Source organism: Salvelinus namaycush, chromosome 8 (genome assembly GCF_016432855.1).
Source record: "Salvelinus namaycush isolate Seneca chromosome 8, SaNama_1.0, whole genome shotgun sequence".
Classification (NCBI taxonomy): Eukaryota; Metazoa; Chordata; class Actinopteri; order Salmoniformes; family Salmonidae; genus Salvelinus; species Salvelinus namaycush.
The window spans coordinates 46,287,358-46,299,761 of NC_052314.1; the positions used below are offsets into that span (position 1 = coordinate 46,287,358).

The window sequence follows — 12,404 nt, forward strand, 5'->3', positions numbered from 1 at the left end:
CCAACCATGATGTATACTGGTAAGATAGTCTAGCTAGCTACATTTTCAGATATTACACGTTTCTAATTTGAACAGAAAGTGGCTTAATTTCAAGTGTACTGTTAGCTAGCTAACGTTAGCTGGCTGGGTAGCTAGCTAACGTGTATGATCTTATTCTTCGTATCTCAGACACATTTGCATGACTAGTTATAGCCATAGAACCTGGTTGGTGGTTAGGTAGATGCAGATTCATACAGGGTAGTAACGTCATGAGTTGTGATTAAGGTCCATTGTTTAGCTAGCTACATGTCTTAACAAAAGACCACTAATTTTGATAAAGTATTTTCCTTTCAAGTTAGTGTACTGTTAGCTAGCTAGCTAACGTTAGCTGGCTGGCTCACTAACTGACGTTACGTCATGCGTTGGGATTCATTGTTTACCTAGCTAGCGATCTAGCTACATTTCTTAACAAAATACTCTCATTTTAGTGTGCCAGAGAGCAGAATAACTAATTAATTTTTGAATGCTTAACACTCGTTGAATATGTCCGGTGTCAGTAAATGTTGGCAACAAAGCGTAATTAAATTGTTGCCAGCAGCACAGTTACAGTCACCAACGCTCTGGATAACATGAAAACTGCCTAACCAGCTCTGCTTGGGGGAGTTAAATTGTCAGAGTGGGGTCCGTTCTCTCATTATGTGTCTGGAAGTAGCTAGCCAATGTTAGCTAGTTAGCTGCTAGTTAGCTTGGGTGATTGACTGCTGTTGTGAGGTCAGAGCTTTCAGATCAACCCTACTTATTGGCCAGAGCATCCAGGGGGCGCTCTGAATGCGAAACGCTCTGAATTTACGAACGGTCAATCTGACTGCACAGTTGCAGTCACCAACGCTCTGGATAACATAACAGCCTAACCAGCTCTACGAGGGAAAGTAATGTTCAGTGAGCTGTTCTCTCTCTCTCTTAGATGTCTGTAAGTAGCTGGCAAGTTAGTACAGAACGCACGGATCAACCCTTAAAGAGATGGGTGGGGCTAAGGCTTAAGAGGGTGTGAACAATGCTGAATGGGTGTAGACAAAGAAGGGCTCTCCCATAGTAGTACTAAAACATTGAAAGACAGTTTTCAAAAGTTTACAAGTTGATCAACATTCAAAGCAGAATTACTTTCCCATTGTTTCCTCAAATGCAATGTATGATATAGCATTTTGTAGTAGTTTACTTCTATTCAATGTAAAAAAACAGAAATTCAAATGTTGCGACATATGACAGAATCCAGGTGGTGAGTCACATATTGAAAACTACACATTTAAAAATTGAGAAATCACCTTTCGGTCGACCAACATTTCTTTTTTGAGTCGGGAGCAGCCTTGGTCCTCGGTTGCAACACTCACTACCGAGTTACAAACTGCCTCTGGAAGCAACGTCAGCACATAACTGTTCGTCGGGAGCTTCATGAAATGGGTCTCCATGACCGAGCAGCCGCACACAAGTCTAAGATCGCCATGCGTAATGCCGCGCGTCGGCTGGAGTGGTGTAAAGCTCACCGCCATTGGACTCTCCAGCAGTGGAAACATTCTCTGGAGTGATGAATCACGCTTCACCATCTGGCAGTCAGACGGACGAATCTAGGTTTGACGGATGCCAGGAAACGCTACCTTCCCCAATGCAAAGTGACAACTGTAAAGTTTGATGGAGGAGGAACAATGGTCTGGGGCTGTCTTTCATGGTTCGGGCTAGGCCCCTTACTTCCAGTGAAGAGAGAACTTAACACTACAGCATACAATGACATTCTAGACGATTCTGAAGCTTCCAACTTTGTGGCAACAGTTCGGGGAAGGCCCTTTCTTATTTCAGCATGACAATGCCCAGTGCATAAAGCGAGCGCCATACAGAAATGGTTTGTCGAGATCCATATGGAAGAACTTCACTGGCTTGCACAGAGCACTGACCTCAACCCCATTGAAAACCATTGGGATGAACTGGAACGCCGACTGCGAGCCAGGCCTAATCGCCCAACATCCGTGACCAACATCACTAATGCTGGTGGCTAAATGGAAGCAAGTCCCCGCAGCAATGTTCCAACATCTAGTGGAAAGCCTTCCCAGAAGAGCGGAGGCTGTCATAGCAGCAAAGTGGGGGAACCAACTCCATATTAATCCCCATGATTTTGGAATGAGATGTTGGACAAGCAGGTGTCCACATACTTTTGGTCATGTAGTGTATATAGAAGGACATTCCATTATTTAAACAGTTCAGGCAGTAGCTAGCTATGCTGAAACCTGCCATCTAGTAGGGACTTTTTTTTTTATCTCAAAATTAAAATATTGAGAAGTATATGTGATTAATTAGACACGGCAAAATTATTCAATGTACAAAAGGAGTGTACAAAACATTAGGAACCGCTTCCTAATATTGGGTTGCCCCCCCCCCCTTTCGCCCTTCAGAACAGCCTCAATTCGTCAGGGCATGGACTCTACAAGGTGTCGAAAGCAATCCCAGGGATACTGGTCCATGTTGTGGTCACGCTCTCTGTAGCCGATGTGAGCAAGACCTTTAAACAGGTCAACATTCACAAGACCGCGGGGCCAGACGGATTACCAGGATGTGTACTCAGAGCATGCGCAAACCAACTGGCAAGTGTCTTCACTGACATTTTCAACCTGTCCCTGATGGAGTCTGAAATATCTACATGTTTCAAGCAGACCACCATTGTCCCTGTGCCTAAGAAAGTGAAGGTAACCTGCCTAAATGACTACCGCCCCGTAGCACTCACGTTGGTAGCCATGAAGTGCTTTGAAAGTCTGGTCATGGCTCACGTCAACACTACCATCCCGGAAACCATAGACCCACTCCAATTCGCATACCGCCCAACAGATCCACAGATGACGCAATATCAATTGTACTCCACACTGCCCTTTCCCACCTGGACAAAAGGAACACCTATGTGAGAATGCTGTTCATTGACTACAGCTCAGCGTTCAACACCATAGTGCCCACAAAGCTCATCACTAAGCTAAAGACCCTGGGGCTGAACACCTCCCTCTGCAATTAGATCCTGGACTTCCTGACGGGCCACCCACAGGTGGTAAGGGTAGGCAACAACATCTGCCACACTGATGCTCAACACGGAGACCCCTCAGTGGCGCATGCTTAGTCCCCTCCTATACTCCCCGTTCACCCACGACTGCGTGACCAAGCACGACTCCAACACCATCATTAAGTTTGCGGACGACACAACGGTGGTAGGCCTGATCACCGACAACGATGAGACTATAGGGAGGTCAGAGACCTGGCAGTGTGGTATCAGGACAACAACCTCTCCCTCAATGTGAGCCAGACAAAGGAGATGATCATGGACTACATAAAAAGGAGGGATGAACACGCCGCCATTCACATCGACGGGGCTGTAGTGGAGCGGGTTGAGAGCTTTAACTTCCTTGGTGTCCAGATCACCAACAAACTATCATGGTCCAAACACGCCAAGAAAGTCGTGAAGAGGGCACGACAACGTCTTTTCCCCCTCAGGAGACAGAAGATTTGGCATGGGTCCACAGATCCTCAATTTTTTTTAACTATAGTGTATTTAGTAAATATTTTCTTAACTCTATATTTAAAAAAAATGCATTGTTGGTTAAGGGCTTGCAAGTAAGCGTTTCACGGTATGGTCTACACCTGTTGTATTCAGCGCATGTGACAAATACAATTTGATTTGACTCCAACGCTTTCCTCAGTTGTGTCAAGTTGGCTGGATGTCCTTTGGGTGGTGAACCATTCTTAATACACACAGGAAACTGTTGACCGTGAAAAACCCAGCAACATTGCAGTTCTTGACACCCTTAAACCAGAGCTCCCGTTCAAAGGCACTTAAATCTTTTGTCTTGCCAATTCACCCTCTGAATAGCACACACATACAAAATCCATGTCTCAAATCTTTTTTTAACCGGTCTCCTCCCCTACCCTGATTGAAGTGGATTTAACAGGTGCCCTCAATAAGGGATCATAGTTTTCACCTGCATTCAACTGGTCAGTCTGTCATGGAAAAAGTAGCTCTTCCTAATGATTTGTACACTCAGTTTAGATTATAGAAGGCGTCTACAAATCCTCATCTAAACAATCATGTACATAGGGTATTCTAAGTTTCCGTGTGGCCTTTGAATAGTGTAAGTTTAAACATCTCTACACGCCAAACGCTCCCTGTTCTATTGATTACAGCGTGATATTGATGGAAGTGATTATCAAAAAAAGTGTTGCGTTACACTTACCGCTTTGGTGACCCACTTGAATCAAAATGCAACACTTCAAAATGTAGCTAGCCGTCTTCTACAAATTGTCCTCTAATCAGTGATGTACACATTATTCCCATATTTCGTGTGATTTTTGACCGGTGTTAGTTTTAACAGGACGTGCATATTTCTGCATATTGGTTATTGATGCGGACATTTTAAAACTGTTTTAACATTGGGCTATATCAATATGTCTAGTCAACAGGAAGCAGAGACACTGTCATTTTCAATTTAAATTTTAAGATTAGAACTTTTGCCTTGTGACTGGCACAGCGGTCTAACGCTTTGAACACACATACAGTGTCATTGCATTTTGGTACACCAGAATTACATTCATTTCCAATGAAACGCTGAGTTTGCCTTGCAGCATTGCGTTGCAGAGGCAGTTGCAGTGCGTTCGTTGAGGTGCATACGTTGGATTTATTGAACCTATGCATCAAATTGTATGCGTAGACTGCTTGACAGAAATGGTAGAAGGTGAATGTTTAACTTTTGTTGCATACATATCCAGATGCTGGGTACTATTTTGCACAATGACACTGTCGGTGTGTTCGAAGTATAAGAGAAAAGTGTTTTATTTATTTAAAAGGAATGTAACTTTTAACATTAAACTTTAGATATTGTAAGAATTATTCTTTACAAGGCTAGAGTCCTCTTACACCGTTTAAGCTAGAAACGTCTTCCAAACTTTAAAATGTGTAGAATGGTCTGGAATAGTGTGCTTGCATACAACTTTGATAGATTTTATAACTTTTGGTCCTCCATCCACTTTCATGGGATTTCCTCCACATTCTGAAGGTCCCATTGTGACATCACTCCTAACTTCTATTCACCATATATAATGTTACTTTTAACACATATCAGCTACTTTGACCACTTTCCCAACAACTTGGACAAAATGAGAGTGCATGAAACCTTCCTCTACTCTATTTAAAATCTCAAATCAGAACACAATTACTCTCTGGTACCGACCAAAACTGGCAATTGAGTGGACACAAAATATTTTAAAAAGATGAAGCAAGTCACAATTTTTCTTCATGTAAAATTATAATCTACAGTAGTTTCCAATGATATTGTATCTACTTAAATGAGGTAAAACTGCTGGATGAGTACATAAACGTGCTGTGATTGATTTATTTGGACGATTTAGCTACCAGAAATCAACTAAACGTGTTTGCCAGTATCATTTCCAGGTGAAATTCGAATGGGTATCAACGTTAGCTAGTTAGTTTTCCAGACACTGCAAGACAGCTTGCCAGACACATTAAAGACAGTTAACCCGCTAACGTTGGCTAGCAACGTAGCTCACTACAATCACACAAACTAACTTACTGGTTAGTAGTGGCTTACTAGCTACATTCACTAACGTTAGTTTCAAGCTACCGTACCGTCTCTGATTGGATGCTAAAGACAAGCCTTTCAAGCTACCGTACCGTCTCTGATTGGATGCTAAAGGAAAGTCGTTAGCTACTCACCAGTCTAGCTAACGTTAGCGGTTAACTGTTGTGGTGGTTCCAAATCTCCAATGCTATTAAAATTTTAATTTAAAACAACGTCAACGGAACAAGAAAACACTTAACTAGGTTGCTAGCTAATTGTATGAATTAGGGAAATACTGTGGTTAGTTAGGACGGGGTCATTTTTACATGTTTAGCTTGCTTGCCAAGACTAGCTTCTTATTCGATTAGGTTTAATGGCGGTTGGCATCCACTAAATGTTGCATTACCGCCACCTACTAGACTGGAGTACCATTATACTTTGCTTGAAAAAAAAATACATAAGTAAACAAATAGCCTACCATCACAAAATAATATACAATTATAAAAAAAATAACACTACCCTACTCCACTATTTAAATATATTTAGTTCTACCTCAGGGCAACAACCTGAAAGGATGGGACACCACCACTTAACACATCCTGTAACTAACTCTTCTGATGTCAAGTCTTGCACACCCTAATACCTCTCTGCAGCTGCCACCACAACCTCAATTTTCTGCGACTTACGTTCCATCCCTGCAGTACAGTTGATAACCATTGCTATACACGCAAAAAAATCCAATCTTACTGAAACATATATCACTTGTTGACCTATCCTTCTGAACTGGAACAGATCTACTACTCACACCACTCCTCTCAGGATCCCTCCCCTTGACCCATCTTCCTCTACTACTTTCTTCACTGCCTCAGCATATGACAACTTCTGCACTACTCTAACCCTGGAAACGTCAACCTGCCTCTTTCGCACGGGTGATATCTGATCCCCAGCCCCATGGGAACTCCTACAATTAACACATACCACTACTTTCCCCAATGCTACACATTCCTTTGTCTCATGCTCTTCTGCATACTTCTCACACCTGGAACCTCCCTCATACACACTGCTGCCACATGCCCATAAGCTAGACACCTGTAACAATGTAATGTACAGTGGCAAGAAAAATAATGTGAACCCTTTGGAATTACCTGGATTTCTGCATAAATTGGTCATCAAATTCGATCTGATCTTCATCTAAGTCACAACAATAGACAAACATAGTGTGCTTAAACTAATAACACACAAATTATTGTATTTTTCTTGTTTATATTGAATACATCATTTAAACATTCATAGTGTAGGTTGGGAAAAGTATGTGAACCCCTAGTCTAATGACTTCTCCAAAAGCTAATTGGAGTTAGGAATCAGCTAAGCTGGAGTCCAATCAATGAGATGAGATTGGAGATGTTGGTTAGAGCTGGTTTGCTCCAAAAAAACAATCACAAAATTTGAGTTTGCTATTCACAAAAAGCATTGCCTGATGTGAACCATGCCTCGAACAAAAGAGATCTCAGAAGACCTAAGATTAAGAATTGTTGACTTTGCATAAAGCTGGAAAGGGTTACAAAAGTATCTCTAAAAGACATGATGTTCATCAGTCTACTGTAAGACAAATTGTCTATAAATGGAGAAAGTTCAGCACTGTTGCTACTCCTGCAAAGATGACTGCAAGAGCACAGTGCAGAATGCTCAACGAGCTTAAGAAGAATCCTAGAGAGTCAGATAAAGTCTTACAGAAATGCTAACATCTCTGTTGACGAGTCTACGATATGTAAAACACTAAACAAGAATGGTGTTCATGGAAGAAGCCACTGCTGTCCAAAAAAAACATTGCTGCACGTCTGAAGTTTGTAAAAGTGCACCTGGATGTTCCACAGCGCTACTGGCAAAATATTCTGTGGACAGATGAAACTAAAGTTGAGTTGTTTGGAAGGAACACACAACACTATGTGTGGAGAAAAAAAGGCACAGCACACCAACATCAAAACCTCATCCCAACTGTAAAGTATGGTGGAGGGAGCATCAAGGTCTGAGGCTGCTTTGCTGCCTCAGGGCCTGGACAGCTTGTATCATCGACAGAAAAAGGAATTCCCAAGTTTATCAATACATTTTTCAGGAGTGTAAAGCTATCTGTCCACCAATTAAAGCTCAACAGAAGTTGGGTGATGCAACTGGACAACGACCCAAAACACAGAAGTAAATCAACAACAGAATAGCTTCAACAGAAGAAAATATGTCTTCCGGAGTGGCCCAGTCAGAGTCCTGACCTCAACCCGATTGAGATGCTGTGGCATGACCTCAAGAGAGCAGTTCACACCAGACATCCCAAGAATATTGCTGAATTGAAACAGTTTTGTAAAGAGGAATGGTCCAAAATTCCTCCTGACCGCTGTGCAGGTCTGATCCGCAACTACAGAAAATGTTTGGTTGAGGTTATTGCTGCCAAAGGAGAGTGAACCAGTTATTAAATCCAAGGGTTCACATACTTTTCCCACCCTGCACTGTGAATGTTTACACGGTGTGTTCAATAAAGACATGAAAGCGTATAATTGTTTGTGTGTTATTAGTTTAAGCAGACTGTGTTTGTCTATTGTTGTGACCTAGATGAAGATCAGATCAAATTTCATTACCAATTTATGCAGAAATCCAGGTATTTCCAAAAGGTTCACATACTTTTTCTTGCCACTGTATTCGGCACAAAAGCTTGTACAGAATAACTAATATATTCTAACAAAATTTTGAGAGCAAAACAATTCACTTTTCTTGCCCCCAGAGCACCTTCTCCCTCTGACCAGCAGAAACACAAACAATTATCACAAGACCACTTCTGGTTACCCTCACCGAATCCACATAAATGGATGATTATACCAAAGATTTTTTTTTATAACTAACACTGTTCTAACTGTGATTATACTGTATGGCCTAGTCTAGTGGCTTATCCTCATGTGTTTTGTCATAGTAGCACCCTCAAGTGGCTGAAAGCCTCATGTGTCTTATCCTAGTTCTGTGAAACCATAATGCTAAACTCAGCAAAATAAGAAACGTCCCTTTTTCAGGACCTTGTCTTTCAAAGATAATTAGTAAAAATCCAAATATCTTCATTGTAAAGGGTTTAAAAACTGTTTCCCATGGTTGTTCAATGAACCATAAACAATGAATGAACATGCACCTGTGGGACAGTCGTTAAAACACTAACAGCTTACAGACGGCAGGCAATTAAGATCACAAGTATGAAAACTTAGGAGACTAAAGAGGCCTTTCTACTGACTCTGAAAAACACCAAAAGAAAAATGCCCAGGGTCCCTGCTCATCTGCATGAACATGCCTTAGGCATGCTGCAAGGAGGCATGAGGACTGCAGATGTGGCCACAATTGCAATGTCCGTACTGTGAGACGCCTAAGACAGTGCTACAGGGAGACAGGATGGACAGTTGATCGTCCTCACAGTGGCAGACCACGTGTAACAACACCTGCACAGGATCGGTACATCCGAACATCACACCTGCAGGACAGGTACAGGATGGCAACAACAACTGCCTGAGTTATTCAAGGAATGCACAATCCCTCCATCAGTGCTCAGACTGTTCACAATAGGCTGAGAGAGGCTGGACTGAGGGCTTGTAGACATGTTGTAAGGCAGGTCCTCTCCAGACATCACCGGCAACAACGTCGCCTATGGGCACAAACCCACCGTCGCTGGACCAGACAGGACTGGCAAAAAGTGCTCTTCACTGACGAGTCGCGGTTTTGTCTCACCAGGGGTGATGGTCGGATTCGTGTTTATTGTCGAAGGAATGAGTGTTACACCGAGGCCTGTACTCTGGAGTGGGATCGATTTGGAGGTGGAGGGTCCGTCAAGGTCTGGGGCGGTGTGTCACAGCATCGTCGGACTGAGCTTGTTGTCATTGCAGGCAATCTCAATGCTATGCATTACAGGGAAGACATCCTCCTCCCTCATGTGGTGCTCTTCTTGCAGGCTCATCCTGACATGACCCTCCAGCATGACAATGCCACCAGCCATACTGCTCCTTCTGTGCATGATTTCCTGCAAGACAGGAATGTCAGTGTTCTGCCATGGCCAGCAAAGTGCCCGGATCTCAATCCTATTGAGCTAGTCTGGGACCTGTTGGATCGGAGGGTGAGGGCTAGGGCCATTCCCCCCAGAAATGTCCGGGAACTTGCAGGTGCCTTGGTGGAAGAGTGGGGTAACATCTCAGCAAGAACTGGCAAATCTGGTGCAGTCCATGAGGAGGAGATGCACTGCAGTACTTAATGCAGCTGGTGGCCACACCAGATACTGACTGTTACTTTTGATTTTGACCCCCCCCTTTGTTCAGGGACACATTATTCCATGTCTGTTAGTCACATATCTGTGGAACTTGTTCAGTTTATGTCTCAGTTGTTGAATCTTGTTATGTTCATACAAATATTTACACATGTTAAGTTTGTTGAAAATAAACGCAGTTGACAGTGAGAGGACGTTTCTATTTTTGCTGAGTTTATGTGCTGTGCCCAGCAGTTGTCATACTATCTTTTGCTAATAAAAAGTAATTATTTGGTTATTCATAGTTTGTGACTATTTACCCATGCTTTTACCATATTTACCCATACACGGTGAACAATGCAGTTCACTGTATATGGAATACATATTGGACTGTAGTGGAAAAAGTTTACTACCTGTCTCAGCTAAAGTGAGTTGGAAAAGACTCAGTTGGGTCTCTACTAACCAAATATGTTTCGGTTTGGAAGGGGACTGTGTCGTACGGACAGTTGCTGGCTGTTTACTTCCGCCCCTTCCATAGCCCCCTATGCAATACACTGTATTGGACTGTCTACTACCTGTCTCAGCTAAAGTGGGGTGGAAAAGAGTCCGTAGGGTGACTTTCAACAAAAAGCTAAGTCATAAGAAGTGTTGCTGGAATTTTACTGTGGTCAAACAGCTTAAAATGGGGTGCCTGGAAACTATATGGTTCAAATCTAGCACTGTGTCATAGGATGCATACACTGAGTATACAAAACCTTAGGAACACCTGCTCTTTCCATGACATAAACTGACCAGGTGAATCCAGGTGAAAGCTATGATCCTTGCTATTGATGTCACTATTGATGTCAGTGTAGATTAAGGGAAATAGACTGGTTAGCCCTTCCCTGCACTAAATGACCAAAAGCGCCCTCTTTGGCCTCATGGGTGGATGTTATTAATATTTTTCATAATTTCATAATTAATAAATGTTAATCGAAGGCAGAGTTGCAAAGAAAAGGCCATATCTCAGACTGGCCAATAAAAAGAAAAGATTAAGATGGGCAAAAGAACACAGACACTGGACAGAGGAATTCTGCCTAGAAGGCCAGCATCCCGGAGTCGCCTCTTCACTGTTGACATTGAGACTGGTGTTTTGCGGGTACTATTTAATGAAGCTGCCAGTTGAGGACTTGTGAGGCGTCTGTTTCTCAAACTAGACACCCTAATGTACTTGTCCTCTTGCTCAGTTGTGCACCGGGGCCTCTCACTCCTCTTTCTATTCTGGAAAGAGCTAGTTTGCATTGTTCTGTGAAGGGAGTAGTACACCGCGTTGTACAAGATCTTCAGTTTCTTGGCAATTTCTCACATGGAATAGCCTTCATTTCTCAGAACAATAATATACTGATGAGTTTCAGAAGAAAGTTCTTTGTTTCTGGCCAGTTTGAGCCTGTAATCGAACACACAAATGCTGATGCTCCAGATACTCAACTAGTCTAAAGAAGGACAGTTTTATTGCTTCTTTAATCAGAACAACCGTTTTCAGCTGTGCTAACATAACTGCAAAAGGGGTTTCTAATGATCAATTAGCCTTTAAAAAGTATAAACTTGGATTAGCTAACATAACGTGCCATAGGAACACAGGAGTTATGGTTGCTGATAATGGGCCTCTGTACGCCTATGTAGATATTCCATTAAAAATCAGCCGTTGTCACGATTCCTAATGAAGGTGGCTCCCCTTCCTGTTCGGGTGGCGGTCGTCGTCACCGGCCTACTAGCTGCCACTGATCCTTTTTTCCCCTTTTCTGTTTATTGGTTTCACCTGTTTTGTGTTTGGTTAATTAGTTGGGCTATATTACCCAGCAGGCCCGCCTGCTATTTGTGCGGGATTGTTTGTGTAACTAGGGTGCACGTTTGAGGTATACGTGTTTCGTGGGTTTTGCTGGACTGTTGCAGTCCCCGGTTTTGGGGCATTTGTTTTGTGTGCGCCCTGTGTTTTGTGAGGTGGCTTATGTTTGCCGTTTTGTGCATTAAATTAGCACTACCACTGAACTCTCTGCTTCCTGCGCCTGACTTCGCACCCACTACACCCAGATCGTTACAGCCGTTTCCAGCTGCAATAGTCATTTACAACATTAACAATGTCTACACTGTATTTCTGATCAATTTGGCGTTATGTTAATGGACAAAAATGTTGCTTTTCTTTCAAAAACAAGGACATTTAAGTGAACCCAAACTTTGGAATGGTAGTGTATATATATTTTTTTACAACAAAAAGCCAGTGTTTCTATGGCAAACTGTTTTGTTTTATTTCAGTCTTCTGTGATGTACAGTCATGGCCAAAAGTTTTGAGAATGACACAAATATTAAGTTCCACAAAGTTTGCTGCTTCAGTGTCTTTAGATAATTTTGTTAGATGTTACTATGGAATACTGAAGTATAATTACAAGCATTTCATAAGTGTCAAAGGCTTTTATTGACAATTGCATGAAGTTGATGCAAAGAGTCAATATTTGCAGTGTTGACCCTTCTTTTTCAAGACCTCTGCAATCCGCCCTGGCATGCTGTCAATTAACTTCTGGACCACA

General features: G+C 42.4%; 1 protein-coding gene across 1 annotated transcript in view; it reads right to left on the reverse strand.

The window, feature by feature from the left end:
• The window catches only part of LOC120051937 (BTB/POZ domain-containing adapter for CUL3-mediated RhoA degradation protein 1-like), a 45,857-nt gene extending 39,922 nt beyond the window's left edge, over window positions 1-5,935 (reverse strand). The window contains exon 1 of the mRNA XM_038998819.1: window positions 5,735-5,935. The gene's annotated coding sequence lies outside the window, so the exon portion shown is untranslated. The remainder of the gene's footprint in view (window positions 1-5,734) is intronic.
• Between the last annotated feature and the right edge of the window lie 6,469 nt (window positions 5,936-12,404).